Source organism: Trachemys scripta, chromosome 5 (assembly GCF_013100865.1).
Source record: "Trachemys scripta elegans isolate TJP31775 chromosome 5, CAS_Tse_1.0, whole genome shotgun sequence".
In the NCBI taxonomy this organism is placed as follows: domain Eukaryota; kingdom Metazoa; phylum Chordata; order Testudines; family Emydidae; genus Trachemys; species Trachemys scripta.
In genome coordinates, this window is record NC_048302.1 from 13,277,178 (window position 1) to 13,297,010 (window position 19,833).

At 44.9% G+C, this 19,833-nt stretch overlaps 1 protein-coding gene across 1 annotated transcript in view; it reads right to left on the reverse strand.

Annotated features, from left to right (window-relative positions):
* CCNI (cyclin I) overlaps positions 1-18,274 on the reverse strand; it is a 52,586-nt gene extending 34,312 nt beyond the window's left edge. The window contains exon 1 of the mRNA XM_034772753.1: positions 18,045-18,274. The gene's annotated coding sequence lies outside the window, so the exon portion shown is untranslated. The remainder of the gene's footprint in view (positions 1-18,044) is intronic.
* Positions 18,275-19,833: the final 1,559 nt, after the last annotated feature.

Below are 19,833 nucleotides of genomic sequence, written 5' to 3' on the forward strand. Positions count from 1 at the left end.
AATCTTTCAGGATTTTACACCTCCGGTTATTTTGTTTAATATACACAATTCAGGTCATACCAGTCAGCTTTGATAACACAGGGCTAGATTCTGTTCCCATCACAGTTAATGGCAAATATCCCATTGACTCTAATGGCAGAAGGTTTGGGACCCTTAGAGATTTTTTGCACTTAAGGCTGGATTCCATCCTTCAGAAGAAAAGGAGAGCACACTTTGGCAGATTTTTGGATTCTAAGGAGAGCAAAATCTATACTCTTTTCTGGGCTGAGTTTTGAAAAAAGTTTAGTTTATATCAGCAGTTGTCAATTGTTTTTCCTAGATCACGGCCAAAACACCAACTCCAACAATGTTTACAGCACAAATGGATTTCACCACACTCTAGTCCAGTCTCTCATTCTTGCCTAACCTCTTCTTCCAAACATCACGCTGACCCAGTATCTCCTACCTAGCAACCGTTCCTCTCATGAGACGCTCTCCACAGGAATTCTTCTGAGATAGTCAGTGCTCCCACTGGTCTTCCCACTCACAGCAAGAGGTGTTTCTATGGTTGTATGTGCACTACAGCTACAAGAGTGGGGAAGTAACTGATGCAAGAGAAGAAAGCAATGGACTCACAAGAGAACATTTCTTCCTTTCAGCCCCCTCTCCTCCCAACAGTGACGCCTGGATGGTGAAAAAAAGTCGAACTCTTGCAACAGAAGGAAGCAGTCAGTGAGGGAGTGTATCGCATAAGACTTTAAGGGTAGTACTGGTCCTAGGGCAACGCAGGGCAGGCCAATCCCTGCCTCTCCTCAGAAGAGATCAACTGATGCAATGGAAGAGTAAGACTGCAGTGTAAAAAATAAAAATAAAGGCACAATTCTGGCTGCCCAAAGAGAGGTGTCTGACTCACGTCTTTAATAAATGCAGCAGACAAGGTTTGCAGTGGGCTTAGCATTACAGGAGAAATGAACAAACCTCCTTCCATTGAACCTTCTGCAGAAAAGGACCTAGGGGTTACAGTGGACGAGAAGCTGGATATGAGTCAACAGTGTTCCCTTATTGCCAAGAAGGCTAACAGCATTTTGGGCTGTATAAGTGGGGGCATTGCCTGCAGATCGAGGGACGTGATCATTCCCCTCTAATTGACATTGGTGAGGCCTCATCTGGAGTATTGTGTCCAGTTTTGGGCCCCACACTACAAGAAGGATGTGGAAAAATTGGAAAGAGTCCAGCGGAGGGCAACAAAAATGATTAGGGGGCTGGAGCACATGACTTATGAGGAGAGACTGAGGGAACTGGGATTGTTTAGTCTGCAGAAGAGAAGAATGAGGGGGGATTTGATAGCTGCTTTCAACTACCTGAAAGGGGGTTCTAACGAGGATGGATTTAGACCAGGGGTCAGCAACCTTTCAGAAGTGGTGTGCCGAGTCTTCATTTATTCACTCTAATTTAAGGTTTCGCGTGCCAGTAATACATTTTAATGTTTTTAGAAGGTCGCTTTCTATAAGTCTATAATAACTAAACTATTGTTCTATGTAAAGTAAATAAGGTTTTTAAAAAGGTTTAAGAAGTTTCATTTAAAATTAGATTAAAATGCAGAGCCCCCCGGACCGGTGGCCAGGACCTGGGCAGTGTGAGTGCCACTGAAAATCAGCTTACGTGCCGCCTTTGGCACGCATGCCATAGGTTGCCTACCCCTGATCTGTCATCTGGTACCACTGAGAACAGTCTAGAACAAGGAGTAATGGTCTCAAGTTGCAGTGGGGGAGGTTTGGATTGGATATTAGGAAATACTTTTTCACTAGGAGGGTGGTGAAGCACTGGAATGGGTTACCTAGGGAGGTGGTGGAATCTCCTTCCTTAGAGGTTAAGGTCAGGCTTGACAAAGCCCTGGCTGGGATGATTTAGTTGGGGATTGGTCCTGCTTTGAGCAGGGGGTTGGACTAGATGATCTCCTGAGGTCCCTTCCAACCCTGATATTCTATGAACCTGGAGAGTCTTAACAGCTTAGCACAAATATGACCAGGTTGTATCATACATGCCTTCATTTCTCTTTGATTACAACAGTCAATATATAATGGAATGTAGGCTAGGTATATTTTTATAGATATATTTTATGCACAGTTACACACAGGGCATTAATATATATTGTATGCTATTATACACCCACTTAATCATAATTCACTTTTTGTACCGCCTTTTTCTACTATACAAGAGAACACAACAAAATGTCAATATGAAGACTATTTTCATAATTCTATTGCGGGCTTGTAATGTAGTGATACTTGGATGACTTATTCAATAGAGACTATTAGACCCATTAATATCCATGCTGTATCTTTGACGGATGAACAAACTACATACATGAATGAATGAGATCTATTGGTCAGCTTATAAACCCAGACTTCAACCCTAGAGGGTTGATTCATCCCCAAGAGTGTAGACAAGGTGCAATTTGCATTTCTTCCCCCAGCTGAGGGCACTACACCTGAGGGAGGGAGTGCTGACTAATACATGCTGGGGTTATATTTTATTCACACCATATATAACTACTATGCATTTAGCACACACTATCAACATAACAGTATACTGTGTATATATTTCTAGCTGTTACATGGCCTGAATCAGCCTATGCCTTTCTATAATCCTGTTCACTTATGCTAAGTATCCGATAACACATTGCAGTCAGCTTTGGCATTGGAAAATAGGTAACTCATCAAAGGCAAAGTACATTAATATCCTACCCTGGTACAAGCTAAGGAGGTACATTCACAGACCAGAACCTGAAATGCTAGTAGCCAAAACAAAGATAAGAAGGATACAGAACAAGTTAAGGAGCTGGTACGAACTGGTGGGGTAGATTTGAGTGATATGTAAAGAGTTTTGTAACTTGTAAAATGATCCTCTAAATAGCATCAGGTGAAATGTGTCACTTTGGAAGCAAACCTTCTTTGTAAGGTGAATTAAACAATGCTACACGGGACAGCTTCCTGGAAACTGGCATCATATTGAACCTTTATTCCTGTACTATTCTATTATTGACTTTTAGCAATAAACCTGACTGATATTGGTTATTTGGTGTCTATGGAATATTTCATAATGAACCAAGCGTGACCAAGCCCTTGACGATACAATTTACCAGCAGAAGCGAAGAGGAGCAGGAGGTTAACGATTTATACAGAGGCAGCTGCTCCATTGCACGGAAGCACCAGGTGATCAGAGAGCACGTGTACCTCACTGAATAGCCTGACAGCCACAGCAAAGGACAGAGGGATGCTTTCAAAAGTGCCCTGAATTAATAAACCCAGGTGCAGCTAAGAAGGGTTAAATACCTCTAAGAATGTTAGGTTTCAGGGTAGCAGCCGTGTTAGTCTGTTTCCTCAAAAAGAACAGGAGTACTTGTGGAATGTTGAATCTAGAGCCACCACTAGGAGTAAGAGAAGGTGGTGTGTGTGGGGGCGGGGGGAATCAAAATTTGCCAAATGGAAGAGACATTTCGTTTCCAAACTAAGGAGCCAAATAAACTGGAAATGGGAAGGGGGGGGGGGGGGGGGGGGGAATCTACAATAAAATTAATCACTTGAAAGTGTCCCTGTAAGCCAAAATGGCACATGCCCATGGTGCTCTGAGTGCTGCAAAAGTTAACTTGCCAAGGAGCCCTGTAGTGAGTCGGTGTGGCTCCCCTCCTGCCCAGAAGAGGGAGCCCACGTGCAGACCCCAGAGTGGGTGGGACCACCACCGCCTGTCCCCGCCCCCCGGAAGTCAAGGGGCGGGACAGGAAGTATAAAGGCCGGCCGCCAGAGCTCAGTCTGCGGCCAGCCACCACAGGGAGTAGACGTGCGGCCGGGAGCTCCTGGCCAGGAGACTGTCGAAGACCGAGGCCTGGACCCTAGCTGGCCTGAGCTACCCCGGGCACGCTACGAGGAGGAGCCGCCGGAGCCCGTTCACGCCCGCCACTGGGAGAATCCCTGGGAACCCCATCCCACCAACCCGGAGGGCGAGACTGCACCCCAACCCCTCCGCCCCTGTTGTTACCCAGAGGAGCCGCCTGAGGACCGTTGGCCTGACTTCCCGGCAGAGCTACCGGACCTGCCACCGAGCCCTGGCCGAGAGGAGCCCATGCAGATGGACTGGCCCGAGCCCGGCGCGACGAACGAGGTAGGCTCTGAGGGGGATCACGGAAGTGGCCCGGGGGTAGCCGACCCCGGTCCGGCTGCAACTGAGTGTGAGCCAATGTCAGTGTGTTGCGGTCTGGATACCCCACTGACCAGCAGCGGCAGCAACCGCTGCTAGGGCCCCGGGCTGGAACGCAGTGGAGTGGGTGGGCCTGCGTTCCCCCACTGCCACCCTCCGCTCACGGGTGGCAGGCTTCCCCCTCAGCCAACGCTCGGCTACAGCAGCCTAGGCATATCCTGTGCTTCTGAACTATTTGCTCGCTCAGCCCTGCAAACAAGGGCCTGAGCTAAACTGTGTTTGCCCCGCCCTGATCCAGGGCCTGGGCTCTGAACTGCCTGCTCACTCAGCCCCCTGCAAACCAGGGCCTGAGCTTAACTGTGTTTGCCCCGCCCTGATCCAGGGCCTGGGCTCTGAACTGTTTGACCGCTCAGCCCCTCCAGTCAAGGGCCTGAGCTTTACTGTGGTTGCTCCGCCCCTGCAGTCAAGGGCCTGAGCTTTAACTGTGGTTGCTCCAGCCCTGCACCAAAGAGCCGGAGTTTTGGGACTAACTGACTGCTTGTTCCCACAGTAGTGAGTCGGTGTGGCTCCCCTCCTGCCCGGAAGGGTCGAGCCCCGGCTAGGACCTATTACATGCCCGAAGGCTGAAACTACCCTGTATATAAACTAACATACATTTTAACCAGATATAGTCTCACTTAAAAAAAAATTAGGGAGCACTGCAAGCAAACACTGTGCTTTACAAAGTGCACAGACCTAATGCACATTAAAGGGGCTGTACGGGAAGGAAACAAATGGAAAGACTGGCACTGCTTCTTTGAATCCAGCTTTCTGAAAGTCGGGCTGGAGTCCATTAGGCAACTCTGATGTTTTTATGTGCTCAGATTCGTAACAGACAAGCTCCCTCCACGAAAGACACTTTCCAAGGTCCCACCAGTGGTAATAATACTTACACATTTAATTGGATGTGGTATATGTGTGTGCACCTGAGGTACTATTGTGGCAATTGGGGGGGGGGGGGGGGCAGAAGAGGGGAGCCTAGAGCAGACAAACCTGCTTGCCCAAAGTCAGCCCTTGTACACAATTGGATATCTGTCACCACAAAACAGTCACCATAGAAATTCAAGAAGCTTGGTTCAAGGTGGATTGGACCACTGTAAAGCATTCAACTCCAGCTGAATTTTGGCCTCCGCTTTCTTGGGGTTAGAATAACACGGCTCCCTTAACAACTAGACTGATCTCTCTCCTTCCTCCTCCTCTCCCCTGCCCCCCAAATCTTGGAAGTTTTTGAATCACCGCTCAAACATCTTGTAGCTTCTTAATCCATTCAGCATAGGCTCAACTGGCCACCGTCATATTTCTTGAGGAATTGCTAGCAAGTTGGAAAGGGGGAAAGTCAGCTGTGTGAAAGCTTCAGTTTTGTTCTGAAGGCTGCTCTCTTCCAAACAAGGTCGTAACTTGGTGATTCTTGCCCTGAAATTAGAGGTTCAAGTCTTTTAGAGGCGATGCCTTCTCCATGTGCCCCCTCACGGCCACATGTTCCTCTGCCACATCTCCCTCTTCAGGGTCCCTTACAGTCTCTCTCATGAGCACCATCGCCCTCCACTTGGGGCTGAATAATGATCACACACAGTTCCAAAGGGTCCTTCGTGTCCACAGAATAAAGTCCATTTCTGCAACCTGAAGGTTTTCACTTATCTCTGGCTCTTCACTTCTCTCTTATCTTCTGGCTTTATGACCATTACAACATAAACTGTCTATGTCACATATCAAACTATACAAAGCAAATATCCTTAAATCAAACTAGTCAACTCTCACGCAGTATTTTTCTTACTTTGCCAATCTGTAAATTTCAATCAGCAATGGAAATATTTTTCTCTGGTTTGGGTGTACAGTGAAAACAACATTCACTGACATTTACCTATAAAAAACTAATCCTTTCAAGCCTAGTTGTAAGTATTTTACAGACATGAGTAGTATGCTATAAGCACATTGATAGATAGTCATAAATCAAGATTACAAGCAACCAGTTAGACTAACAACCTATGACAACTGTTGGACTCTAAAACAATTGATTAATCAGTTATTAAAACATCTTCTGTTTATAAGAGTTCCCTTATTATAAAAAGCATGACAGTGCGGGGGAGGGCGGAGGGGGGAAATAGCCACATTGCAAAACTTTTCAAAAAGGCAAAAATCCATAGAACTCTTCATAACCATTTACAAAAACTTTGAGACCAAGAAACAAGAAAACAGAAACTGGATAGTTCTAAATATAATAAAGTATCTCCAAGAAAACTGCAAATACTGGGAAAATATATCCAAAGGCTTCTTGCCCTGGAGAAGAAGTGTTACAAATGATTAAAAAAAAAGGACAGGCAAGGTTGGCAATAGCCCTAGACTTTTGGAAATAAAGCATCAGCCGTTTTTAGAGATGAGAATGTTGAATCCCAGGTCCACCCACACGTATTCAAGACGGGATTGTTGAGGACGGTAGTAAAAAAGTTGCCTTTGTTCTGCTCACCCTCTTTCTATAGGCTGGCCTGTATAGACAGGAAATAATTGGATACTGGATTTAGTCACAATGCCTTCTCCTGTACTGCTTCTAAGGCAGTACAAACACCCCCGCTTAACTATGGGCAACATGTAAACTCACAGTTGAGATTAGCTGCAGCAGCAAAATGTATGCCCCAATGCTCATTTTTTGATGAGTTTTGCTTTTAGGTTTTGATTTATTTGTACCCACATTCAAAGCAAAACAACCTCCTTCCACTCACAAGTTAATTTGTATTAAATTTAAACTCCCCTCCCCCACCCCCCTAAAAAGCTTTGCATGAACCTCCACAAACCAACACACTGCACCATAGAGCTGTACACGGCTCTTACCATGTGTCCCTTATTTTATTTGTCTGGATGTTGTTACATATCTAAGATGCTGTTTGAGATGTAAACTTCTATAACATCAGACTGCGTCCAATCCTGCAATTGCTGGGCACTCAAATCTCATACAATAGTCAGGCTGTCTTCAGTGCGTGCCATGACTGCAAAGTTATAATACATTTATTATTGTGGTAACACCTACAGGGAGGGGCCCTACTGTGCCAGGTACTGTACAAACATAACAAAGATACATATGATCCCTGACCTGATGAGCTAACAATTTAAGCACAGGACTATAGATAATACTGTATGTGGATACAGACAGGGAACCCTAGGAAACAACAAAATTGTTGGGACATATAAAACACTTTATTCCGGTACTAGTCACAATGAAAGGCAAATATGAGGTGGCAACTGGATAGTAATGAGCAAAATTGGATACGCCCTTACACCAGCGCAACCCATTCTCTTCAGTCTCAAGACCACAACAGTTGCACCGGTTTTACTCCATGTGGCTCATTACGACTAGAGACCGCGTACACCTTCAGTACATGCTAAAAGTACAAAGTTAAAACACCACCACCACACAGCATTATGAAATGGCTATTGCTCCCCTCATTACAAACATGTTAATACAGCAGATGCAGAGTCCAAGTCACCCCTCAGTTACACCAATCTAACTCACTAATTTCACTTCAGTTACTTCTGATATACACTGATGTAGATGTAAGGAGAATCAAACCCACAAAGATTGAGTAGTATATTTAGAATAAGGATCACTGGCTTTCACACTCATAAAATGCTCGCTTTTGATCTTCGTTTGTTAAACATTCAGAAACAAACACTCTGCATTGCTTTACAAGTTACACAACCATCCGAACAAGATGAGTGCAATACATCTGCAACTAGATACACATGAAACAGATTGAGAAACAGCTCAATTTTTTTGCAGCTCTAGCCAGTCATTAATATAATTGAACAGCAACAAAACAAAATTGGGTAAAAAATTACTGTTCTTAAGTCTTATTTCTGACAAATTATATTGTTTCTCTAACACACACACACACACACACACACACAGCAATTACAATAATTTGGTTCCTCTTGACAACTGCAAACAGGATGTTAAGAGAAAGCAATCTCCACCAGACATTTATTAAAAACAAAACTAAACACATAGCGTGTCCAACATTTTGCTCTGCGCACTCAGAACAGCTTCAGAGAAAGCTATCAGTGATTACTGCCAATATGAGGATGCAGTTTAAGGCACTAGGAGGAGACAATTATAAGGAAATGAGAAATAAGCCACCTTTGGCACAACAGATCAAGTAGGAGATCCGGTACAGTAGATGTAGAACAGCATTCTTAGGCTCTGAGGGTACCATGCCCTCCTATCATTAACTAAAGACAACCCAGTATTACAAAGCTAAATTGTCTGCAAGGATCACGTGTTCTCTGTCTCTACCAGTGGTTCTCAAACTTTTGTACTGGTGATCCCTTTCACACAGCAAGCCTCTGAGTGTGACCCCCCCCTTACAAATTAAAAATACTTTTTTATATATTTAACACCATTATAAATGCTGGAGGCAAAGCGGGGTCTGGGTTGGAGTTTGACAACTCGCGACCCCCTCCATGTAATAACCTTGCAACCCCCTGGGGTCCCGACCCCCAGTTTGAGAACCCCTACTCTACAAGATGCCAATTAGAGAGTGTGTAAATGATCCAATAATACAGGACTGTAGAAGCACAGTTCTGGCTCTTCTCTGTAAACACCTCCTGCAAAATTGGTGCAAATTTCACAGTGTTAAACTGGCCCTCCTGTCCTGGTTGGCCCTGGGGCATCTGCGCAGGTTACTCAAGCTGGGAAGGTCTCAGGAGGCCACCAATGGATCAGGGTAATTAATAAAACACATGGACTATTCTCCTATCCCCAGAATGCCACGCCATAGCTCAGAGGAGGCAAACTTTGCAGATTTGGGGAGTGCCAGCCTTTGCGTCTTGGAGTTCCCCTTCTGCTTGCTTTGCAAACGTTCAGTCTGAAGTTGCCACTTGTTCCCATCCATTCACTTACAGCAGCATGTGCAGTTCTGTGTTCCAAACTCTCGTCCGCTTCCCATTTTGTTTCACCAGTAAAGAACAAGCTACAGCTGGCGGTGAACTTGTTTATAGCAGTTTGATCTTTCAAGAACAGGGACCACCAGCTGGACAGTAGTCCTTACAGAGAGCAATCTGATACAGTTTGAATTTTGAAAGCAAACCCTCAAGATTCTTGGGACCAAGTTCCCAGCTGGTGTAACTCCACTGAAGTCAACAGTTACACCAGCAGAGAATTTGGGTTGTGGTACAAAGGCAAAAGTAATGTCACAAGGGCACAGAACCTCAGACTCAGACTTTAAGGTCAGAAAGGACCATTATGATCTTCTAGTCTGACCTCCTGCAAAATGCAGGCCACAGAATCTCACCCACCCACTCCTGTAACAAACCCCTGACGTATGTCTGAGTTACTGAAGTCCTCAACTTGTGGTTTAAAGACTTCAAGGTGCAGAGAATCCTCCAGCAAGTGACCCGTGCCCCACGCTGCAGAGGAAGGCGAAAAACCTCTGGCAAATGGTTTAATTCAGCACCTCCCTTACCAAGTTAAAGATAAGAAACATCTGATCTCTGGACTGATGAGCAAAACTGAATATTTGCCGTAACATGTTACGCATGAGTGAGCTTTTAGACCAGTTTATTGCATATCGTTACCAACGGCAGCTTTCCATTATGGTTAGTAAGACAGCACATCAATAACATCAGCAGTTAGTGAACACACAGGAAAACAACAAAGACTTGACAAACCTGAGATTTTCTTCACATCTGATCCACCTCTAACCCACTGGTTTTGTCATTTGACAAAACAGACATTTTTAATTGAAATTTGAAAAAAATAAAAAAAACCTCTTAACTTCAGTGAAACGAGATGTCTATGGAGCTCAAGAATGCCTTCTTTGTGGGGCCTGCCTGAATTTTCAATTCACCCTCTATTCCATTCAGAACCAGTTACATGGTTACAGTACTTGTGGCTCTGACATCTCTGGCCCCACCAAAACTCCTGAGGGAGGGTCTAAAAAATCCTCCAAACCCTGTAATCAGGCAGGTGTGACCTAGACACTCATTATTTTGCCTTCAACCAGCCACAAGGATAAGTTCAAGAGGACTTTTAGGACATGCAACCATGTTTCATCCAACCAGATTGTATTTGGAAATCCTAGAACATAAATTACTAGTATTATTATTATGGAATTTGAATGGTGGGAGAGAGATCAGAGTTTAGCACTTGCAGGTATTACCATAAAAAGTTTTTCCAACCATGAGAGTTCTCACAACAAAGTTTTTAGTGGCCTCAAAGCGTAGCCACAAAATCTTGCTGGTGGCCAGGCTGACAATTTTTGCCAAAATATTTAATTAACTTTAGGAAAAAAACAAATAAGTATGCACATACATATGTCCAAAACATTGTAATTTCTTCATGTAGGTGCTTGTTTTTGCAGACCCAATAATAAAAATAATGTACACTTGTCTCCATTCTTTACTGGACCTAAACAGAATAGAAACACAAATAAGACGCTTTGCACTTTTTTTTATTGTTGTTTCTTTTACTTTTTTGGTTTTGTTTTTTTTAAGATTTACTAGCTAGTAAGTCTGTTGCTGTAAAAAGTGATATTTTGTATATTTGTTAATATCACTTTTCACAGCAGACCTACTAAGCTCCGATAAGCCTGGGGGCAAATTAAGCCCTAGATGGGAGGTGGGCAGGGAGGCTGCGGGGGCCAGAAACAATGGGGGAAGGGGGGGGGGAAGAGAGAGAGAGTGAGGCCTGTGGCCAAAGCCTGGAAGGAACCCGAAGCCCTTCAGCCAAAGCCTGCCCGCCCACCCCTGCCACTTCAGGGCTGAAGCCCAAAGCCCGAGACCCACCCAAGGAAGTGAGGAATTTACCAGCTGCCTGCTCCTCCAGCTTCTGTCTCTCTGGAGGGGGGCAAGGCCCAACCCCTGCTAGCAGCCATGGGGGAGGGGACACTTGTCCCCCATCCCCCCCTCCGCCCCACCCATCACAGTCCAAGAGGCTGTGGCTGCAAAAACAAAACAAAACAAAAAAAAACCCTGGTGGTCGCATGCGGCCACGGTGGCTGCATTTGAGAAATGCTGACTTACAGCACAGCCATTATTAATCTGCAGCAGGCTTCATGCCCACGATGCACTTCCCAACAAACTACAGAATGCAAATACTCACCAATGACTTTTACCATTCAAACATCAGTATGTCAATTCTCTAGCCAGAGAAAATAGTATGATATGGATAGCTATTAGGAATCAGCACAGTTTAAACTGTGCTATCAATTACTTTTGCCCCTGAAAAATTAATTTTGCAGATCTCCACCTATGGGAATTATTCTGACATATAAGAATTTTCTAAACCTGACACAAATGTCCCTTTTCCATGTAAAGAACAGTACAAGCACCTCAACATCACTACATAAACTGAATGACGATTAGGTCATAGTCACCGCCTGAAAAAAATCTACTTGCCAATGACAGTAGCAGAAGGGACTTGGGCCCAGATCCTCAAAGGTATTTAGGTGCCCCACCTTTGAGGATCAGAGCCGCAGTCCTCCACTGCTGAGGTTGGTGGACAATGGGGAGAAAGAACAGGGCTGCCCTCCACAATTCAATCCCCACCCCTGATCTTTTGTTCCAAGACCCCCAGTGAAATTTACAAGCATCTGGTCGGTTCTGCTGCCCTTCAGAATTTGGCAATGAGCAGAAGGGGCACCATGAGCTAATGGCCTGAGCAGAGCCAGGAACTTCTGAGGGCTAATCCCAGCTCTGCCAGTGCTGTGTGTGAGCTTGTGAAAAATCATTAAAACCTTCCGTCTCCTCTTTAGTAAAATGGTGTTAACAATACTGAATTAGCTACTGTTTACACACTGCTTTGGAAAAAAAAATCTAAATAGGGCCACCAATAAAAGGTGCACTGCTAAAGTACCCAACTTTCTTCTTCAATTTAACACTTTCTTGTGTAAAAAAAAAAAAAAAAAAAAAAAAAAAAAAAATCTATCTGGCAGAGAAGTTTTCATTACCAGCACCTATGGCAAAATATTCATCAGCTTTTTAGAACTTCGGAATAGTAGCAGCTTCGATGCAAAATGGTTTATATGTTTTAGGTTTGTTTGGGTTATTTGAAACATACCATATACACCTCTACCCCGCTATAACGCTGTCCTCGGGAGCCAAAAAATCTTACCGCGTTATAGGTGAAACCACGTTATATCGAACTTGCTTTGATCCACCGGAGTGCACGGCCCCCCTGCCCCCGGAGCGCTGCTTTACCGTGTTATATCCAAATTCGTGTTCTATTGGGTCGCGCTATATTGGGGTAGAGGTGTAGTTGAAATACCTTCTGTACAAGACGTGCAGCATCTGAAGTTTCAGAGAAAATAAGGGACAAACTGAACTTTCACTACAAGAATTAAAAATCAGAGGTAAAGAAAATAAATCAGTACATAGACCTGATTCTCATCTCTAATCAGATGAACTCCTGATTACATGTTACACAGGTGCAAGTGCAAGTTAAATCAGGTCACATATCTTTAATAAATAATACCACCACCCAATTCCTACATAGTGCTTCATCAGGAGACCTCAAAACACTTTACAAAGACTGTACAAACACGGAGGCAGGCAGAGGTGAAGTGACTTGCCCAAGGTCATACAGCAGGCCAGTGGCAGACCCAGAAATAGACTCCTGGTCTTCTGAGTCTCACTCCAGTGCTCTATCCACCAGAATATTCAGTTTCTAAAAGCAGCTGAACACAGTAAATCAAAAGGATTAAACCTGTAAAGATGCATGCTTTAAAGGACTCAAGTCTGGTACCAGGTCAAGATTAGTAACCAGAGCCACAGTGAACGTGCAGACATGCAAAGAGAAGGATTCTTCCGTGGAAGAAAAGCTCCCATGGGGGATTCTGAGCTGCTGAGTTCCACTGAACTAGCATTTCTCAGTCGTGGGAGTAAGTATATTTTTTGTTTCTCATCGCTGCCACTAGCACAAAGTGCACTGGAAACCAGGCAACCGAGGGACACCAGAAGACCCAGCCCTCAAGAACAGGAGGATGACAGGAGAGAAAACAATTATGTGGGAGATTTTCAAAGGCATGTAGAGCAGTTAGGTGCCCAATTGCCATTAATGCCTTTGAAAGTTTATCCTAAAATAAAAAAAAAGTGTCTAAACAAAATTAGTGACACTAAGGCCAGGTCTACACTACACCCCTAATTCGAACTAAGGTACGCAACTTCAGCTACGTGAATAACGTAGCTGAAGTTCGAAGTACCTTAGTTCGAATTAGTTCGAACTTACCTTGGTCCACACGCGGCAGGCAGGCTCCCCCGTCGACTCCGCGGTACTCCTCTCGGCGAGCTGGAGTACCGCAGTCGACGGCGAGCACTTCCGGGTTCGACTTATCGCGTCCAGACTAGACGCGATAAGTCGAACCCAGAAGTTCGATTTCCAGCTGTCGAACTAGCGGGTAAGTGTAGCCAAGGCCTAAAACTCAAAGCATGTTTACAGTTCTGAAATGTATTTTAAAACATCAGATCTTTTTAAAGAGATTGTTTGTACAGTTTGAGTTATTTTAGTAACTAAGAAAAACATTATTAAAATATGCAGGTAAATTGCATTGAAGTGCTAGTTAAAGATGCCAGATTGCCAGCTCCAGAGACCGATGCCAGTTATTTGTTCACGGAACAGATACAGCACATGTACCTGTATGTTTTCTTCTATTGCCTCAACCCAGACCCAGACAACGCTCTTCTAAAAGTGAAAAGATACTTGGATCTTTATGGTCCATTTATCCAATCCAGAGTTCTGGGAACATGTACAAAATAGATCATTAAGAACTATACAATGACAAACTAAAATACCCACTGAGATGATTCCCCTCTAAACCAAGACTTTGCCCAACACTCAAGCCTAGAGAAAGAGCTTAAGATCAATAAATGTGGACTGTGTGAATTCCAAAGTCATAGCCTCTCATAGAAACAGCCCAGTGGCCAGCCCCATCAATGACTTCAGCAGATAATACCGTGGCTGCTGAGTGCTGAGATCAAACAAGGAGAGAGAGTCTCTGAGGTAATCAGGACACAACCCATTTAAGGATATACAGGTTAAAACCTGTACCTCAAATAGCATTTGGAACCAATGGTTAATCAGTACAGATCACAGGTGTGACCAACTCTTGTTAAGTGGTGGCTCTCATCCAGAGGGCAGCTGCATTCTGCACAAGCCATAATGGAGTAGTCCCAAAGGAGGATTAAGTTAAAGAGAACTAAGCCCCCTTTATTCCTGAATAAAAACATCCACACACAGTTTAATGTGCACTGACTTGACACCTTTAGTTCACTTGCCTTAACTTTGCTGAGTGTAGCCCTGCTGCGTAGGTCATATTTCATCACTGGCCTCTTCAGATACTGCTAGCAAAAGGGACAGTGAGAATGGAAAGGCCACCACCACCAGATCTGGCTCTACTTAGGCATATACACCACACTCGTCAACATAGGATCTGAGCACCAACTTCAAACCAGAGACTTGTCTGCTGCGAGTTGAACTGTGACCACCAATCTCATTTCACCTAGGCCACTGAATCATTAGTAATACCATTCAGTCCCTTCCAATCTGGGCTGGATTCTTATATACAAAATCTGTCAGCAATTGCCACTTTGACCCAAACCATCCCTACACTTTCACTTTCACCCTTCCCTATCTCTCAAAAAGCCCTTTTGTAAACCAAAGGCCAGATACATGGATATTTGCAATGGAGACTTAGTTATTAACAACGTGAACTGCAGTAGCACTAGGGGCCCTGGACCAGGACTCCATCATACCAAACACAGACCAAAAAGCCAGTTGCTACCCCAAAGTGTTTACAATATTAAACCTACCAGCAAGGCCCCACGTGGATTCACCCCAAAAGAAGAGAGGGCGTGTTATTGCAACAACCCCTCTTTCATGGTTCCCACCAGGTGTTAGGAGGTGGATATTGCTTTAATTTGTAAACTCCATGAGCAGGAGCTGCAGCTGGGAGACACTAATATGCATGTCCTACAGCCATCCTGGCCAGACCCCATCCCAGACAGCACTCCTATGTAGGGGCCAGCACTAACCCCACCCTGATACCAGGGAACTCCTAGTGGTTTCGTGGTGCCATTTCCCCTCCCGCTGACTTTCCATCTTGAAGGCCTTCACCAGGGTGTCTCCTCCAGCAGAAGCTGGAACAGACACAGGAGAGTATGTAGCCCCAGCTACACAGCAGTGCAATCTATACGCCTTCCAATAGCTACAGTGCAATATATTTTTGGAAAGGGCATTTAAGTAACCCAATGGATTTATACTAGCAGAGAAACATTTCATGCAAATGTCTCAGAAAGTGTTTAAAATTAGATCTCGAACACACAAAAGGCAAGAATCTGTAAGAATATATAAAGGCCAAATTAAGATCAGTCTCTTAATGGGGCCTTTCAATCCCCAGCTAAGAGAAAGTTCCCAATTTGGGGTGCAGGGCAATTAAAAGCACACACCCCAAAATGTTTAACTCCTATTGGGAAAAGCCAACAGATTAGCTTTGCAGAGTTCTAACCCCAGGCTCCGGAGCAAGGCACAGAACTGTGCGCTACCTTTACAAAGCATCTGAACAATTTTAAAAGCAAATCTAATTGTTAGTAGGGATCCAAGTAGATCCCCCAAGTCTGGAATAAGGTACTGTGGCTTCTTTCTGAGAGCTAAACTTCTACCAGCCGTGTGTTGCAAAATTTGGTGCCACATATATACATCCCCGAGGTGATTATAAACAAAGCTCTGCAATCAACCTAAAGGTTGCAAAAGCCTACAGACTCATCCCCATGACAGTGAAAACATTAGCCAAGCTTGAAAGGGGAAAACTAAAACCACATAGCCCGAGAGATTCTGTACAATTTAAATATGATAAAGGGGTTTAGAAAAAAATCAAAACCCTGTGCCTATGTCAGAGATGCAGCTGTCTGCAACCCCAGGGATACAGACTAACACGGCTACCCCTCTGAAACCCTGGGAAAGGGACATTATAAACTGAAAAGCAATTGTTTAAATTAGCCTTCCAAAATTCTGCCTGCCTAGGGCAAGTAATTATTATTTTTTAAAGCAGGCAAATAAAGCATCATTAATTTTTTCATCCTTAGGCAAAAAAATACATTCCCCCACTTTTACCCTAAGGTGGCAAATTTTCATGAGAATTTTTGCAAAGGCTTCTTTAAACCAGTTGCACGAAATAACCTAAGGTAACGTTATCAGTTGATATCATCCCTTCTGGGACAGTTTTACATGAAACAACATCAGCAATTCAGTCTTCTTTCAAGAAAACTCTTTCCGTGGGGGGTCCATTCTACTGCGTCAACTGATATAACAAAGCAAGAACTAACAAAAACAAAAACATCCAGGAGAGCTGCTTGCACAAGTTTAGCAGTCAGATCAGAAGAGTCTGAAATAAAGTACAGTTGCCATTTTTTTAAAGCACACTTTTGATACAGAGTAATCGACAATAACCCAAAGCAGCAGACAGAATTATGGACAATTCCGTATGGCCAGAAAACAGGAGCAAAAGTACAAGAGACACTGGATACGCTATTTGCAGTAAAATTACAGGATTGGGAACAAATATTCAAATGGAATTATGCCCCTTTGGACAACAATATTTAGAACATCTAAGGCCCCAAATCCTGAAATGACTTGATCATAGATCATAGAATATTAGGGTTGGAAGGGACCTCAGGAGGTCATCTAGTCCAACCCCCTGCTCAAAGCAGGACCAATCCCCAGACAGATTTTTGCCCAGATCTCTAAATGGCCCCCTTACAGATTGAACTCACAACCCTGGGTTTAGCAGGCCAATGCGCAAAACACTGAGCTATCTGTTCAGATAGCCCCCTGAACCCCTATGGTGCCCTAATGACTTCAAGGGAGCACCGTGCAGGTGCAGGTGTGCTCCAAAACAGAGCTTGTTGCAGGGCTGGGGACCTACAAATAAAAAGTCCATACAAGGTGCTGGATGTCCTCAGTTTCCCCCCAGGAGTTGAGGACTCTCTGAGCATCTTGCAGGAAGGGCCTGATGTTTTGCAGGATTGGGCTAACACATTATTTAGAAATATTACTCTTAAGAACAAAGAATAAAAGTGTGAACACTTGCACGCAAACTGAAATACACCCAGTTAATCTCTTTATTGTATTTGACATGCAATAAAAAAAAAAATCAAAGTAATGTATATATGGGTATTGCAAAAAAACATATCTACAGATGCAGCCACTTCCATGTAACCATTTCCATATTTTACACATGGAAGTAAACAGAAGCTAGATCACTTAAAGTTTAATATATACACACCCGGCGCACAGAGATATACACACATTGCTGCTTTAGATCTGCAAACAATGCTATAGACTGCAGAAGGTGTGTATACAAGTATATCAGCGTGTATTCTGTAACAACCACACACACACACTCTGCATGTAAACAATAACAATGGCAAACAAACCTATATTTTAGACATCTATAAACACGGAAACCAGGATATGTGCAGCATACTGCACCAAGAATGCGAGTGTATATACAAACGTGCATTCTGATGGACAGATTTTGCATGCAGGGTATGCACGTTATACGCTGCAGACTCCGTCTATACGACTACATCTGTTCGCAGCGGCATGTGTTATTTAGCCAAACCCCATCAACCAGCCGCGATTACTTATCTAGTGCAGCGCTGCATGCAAAGAGGTAGGTGTTTGTGTCACATCAGCGAGGCGAGCCTAGGATCCCCGGCGCGCTGCAAGGCAAACGCCTCCTAGGAAGCGCACCCCGCTTTGTTCGCAGCGGCGCGGCAGGCCCCCGCACAAAAGCAGCATGCCCCGCACCCGGCGGGCTTGCAGGGCCCTGCAGACCCCAGCTCACCTCCCCCGCGGAGCTGCCGGGTTCCCGGTCGGGGCTGGCCCATCAGAAGCCCATAGCGAGGGCGCTGGACGCGGCTAGTTCCCCGCCCGGGCCATGCTAGAGGCGGCGGCGGCTGCGGCGGGCCGCGGGGCTCATGTCGCCATGGCGGGCGGCTCGCGGTGCGGGGGAGCGGGAGGGGAGCCCGGCCCTGCTGCTGCTGCTGCCGCCGCCCCCGGGCTGAGACGCGCTTGGTGCTGGGGGAGAGGCGGAGAGGGAGCCGCGGCCCGGGCCGCAGGGCGGGGAAAGAAGGGCCGGCTGCCGCCGCCGCCTCCCTCGCTGCTCCGCCCCGCGCCTGAGGGCACCGGGGGGGGGGAAGGTAAACACACAGCTCCTGTCGCCAGCTGTGTCCCCTATAGACACGCCTGCTAGCGTGTATATGTGCCCCGTCGGCACCTAGATCAGGCGCACGCTTTCGGGGGCTAAACTCATGCCCATAAATGTCTCTGAGGTGCCACAAGGACTCCTCGTCCTTCTTCCTGATACAGACTAACACGGCTACCCCTCTAGCACCTATATAATGCGTGTGTCCCTTATGCCGCTGGGTCCCCTGTATACATGGATCTAGTTATGCTCTGTAGACATCTATAGAGTGCATGCATATTTCCCTAACACAGTGTGTCCCATAGGTTCTCACCTGTTTACCATTGTGGGCCGCAGATGCAGTTCTCCACGTGTTACGTGGGCCACAGCCACACAATATATAGTAGAGCGACCAGATAGCAAGTGTGACAAATAATGACGGGGTGAGAGGTAATAGGCACCTATATCAGACAAAACCCTATCAGCACTGTCCCTATATAATTGGGACAGTGGTCACCCTAATATATATACTACCTGTGTGGCCCCAAGGATGTCACAGGGGCTGTAGCTGTGTGCTGATTGGGCCGCAGGGTGAGAACCACTAAAATAGGGATACACACATATATACATGCCCACTAGTCATCTATATAATGCATACATATATTCCTCACACTGTGTAGCTCATATATATGTATATATTTATGACCTACAGACATCTATATAATGCATGCCTGTGACCCTAACATAGTGTATCCCATATATATATATATATATACACCCACACACCTGTGCACCCCTAATTTTTCCCAAAATAAACTGGTGCCCAATTTGAGATACCTTACAGGAGCCATGCTATGAAAATCAGGTCCCATCAGGGTGTCTCACTTTGGGCACCCAAAATCATTAGTCACTTTTGAAAGCGTAGGCTGCTGTACATAATGGAATTGTGTGTTATTTATGTAGATAAAGAGATGCATGTTTTCCTTGTATATTGGGCATACATGTGTCTTGCATGTGCCACATCACACATGGTGGGGAGGGGATTGTAGGTCATACATACAGTGTGTATATGATACATCCACACACCACTGGTTTTGGATGCCCAATATAGCACCTAGTACAATAGGGTCACAGTCCAAAACTGGGAGTCTTAGATGCTACTGCAATACAATTAATAAGGGGGCTTTATTTTCAGAAAGTAACAAGTGCCCTCTTCAAATCAGGCTCATATAAGGTGTCTCAGGTTGGCATCCAAAATCACTAGTCACTTTTGAAAACCTTAAGCCAGCATGCACATGCAGCCATACCTATGTATGCAGTGTTGTTGTAGCCGCAACAGACCACTTCACCTTAAATGATCCCTTGAAATACGTTAGCTACTTATGCTAATCAGTCTGTTCCACCTTGTATTTAGCTGTGACACTGTGAGTACATTGCCCAGATCTGAAGA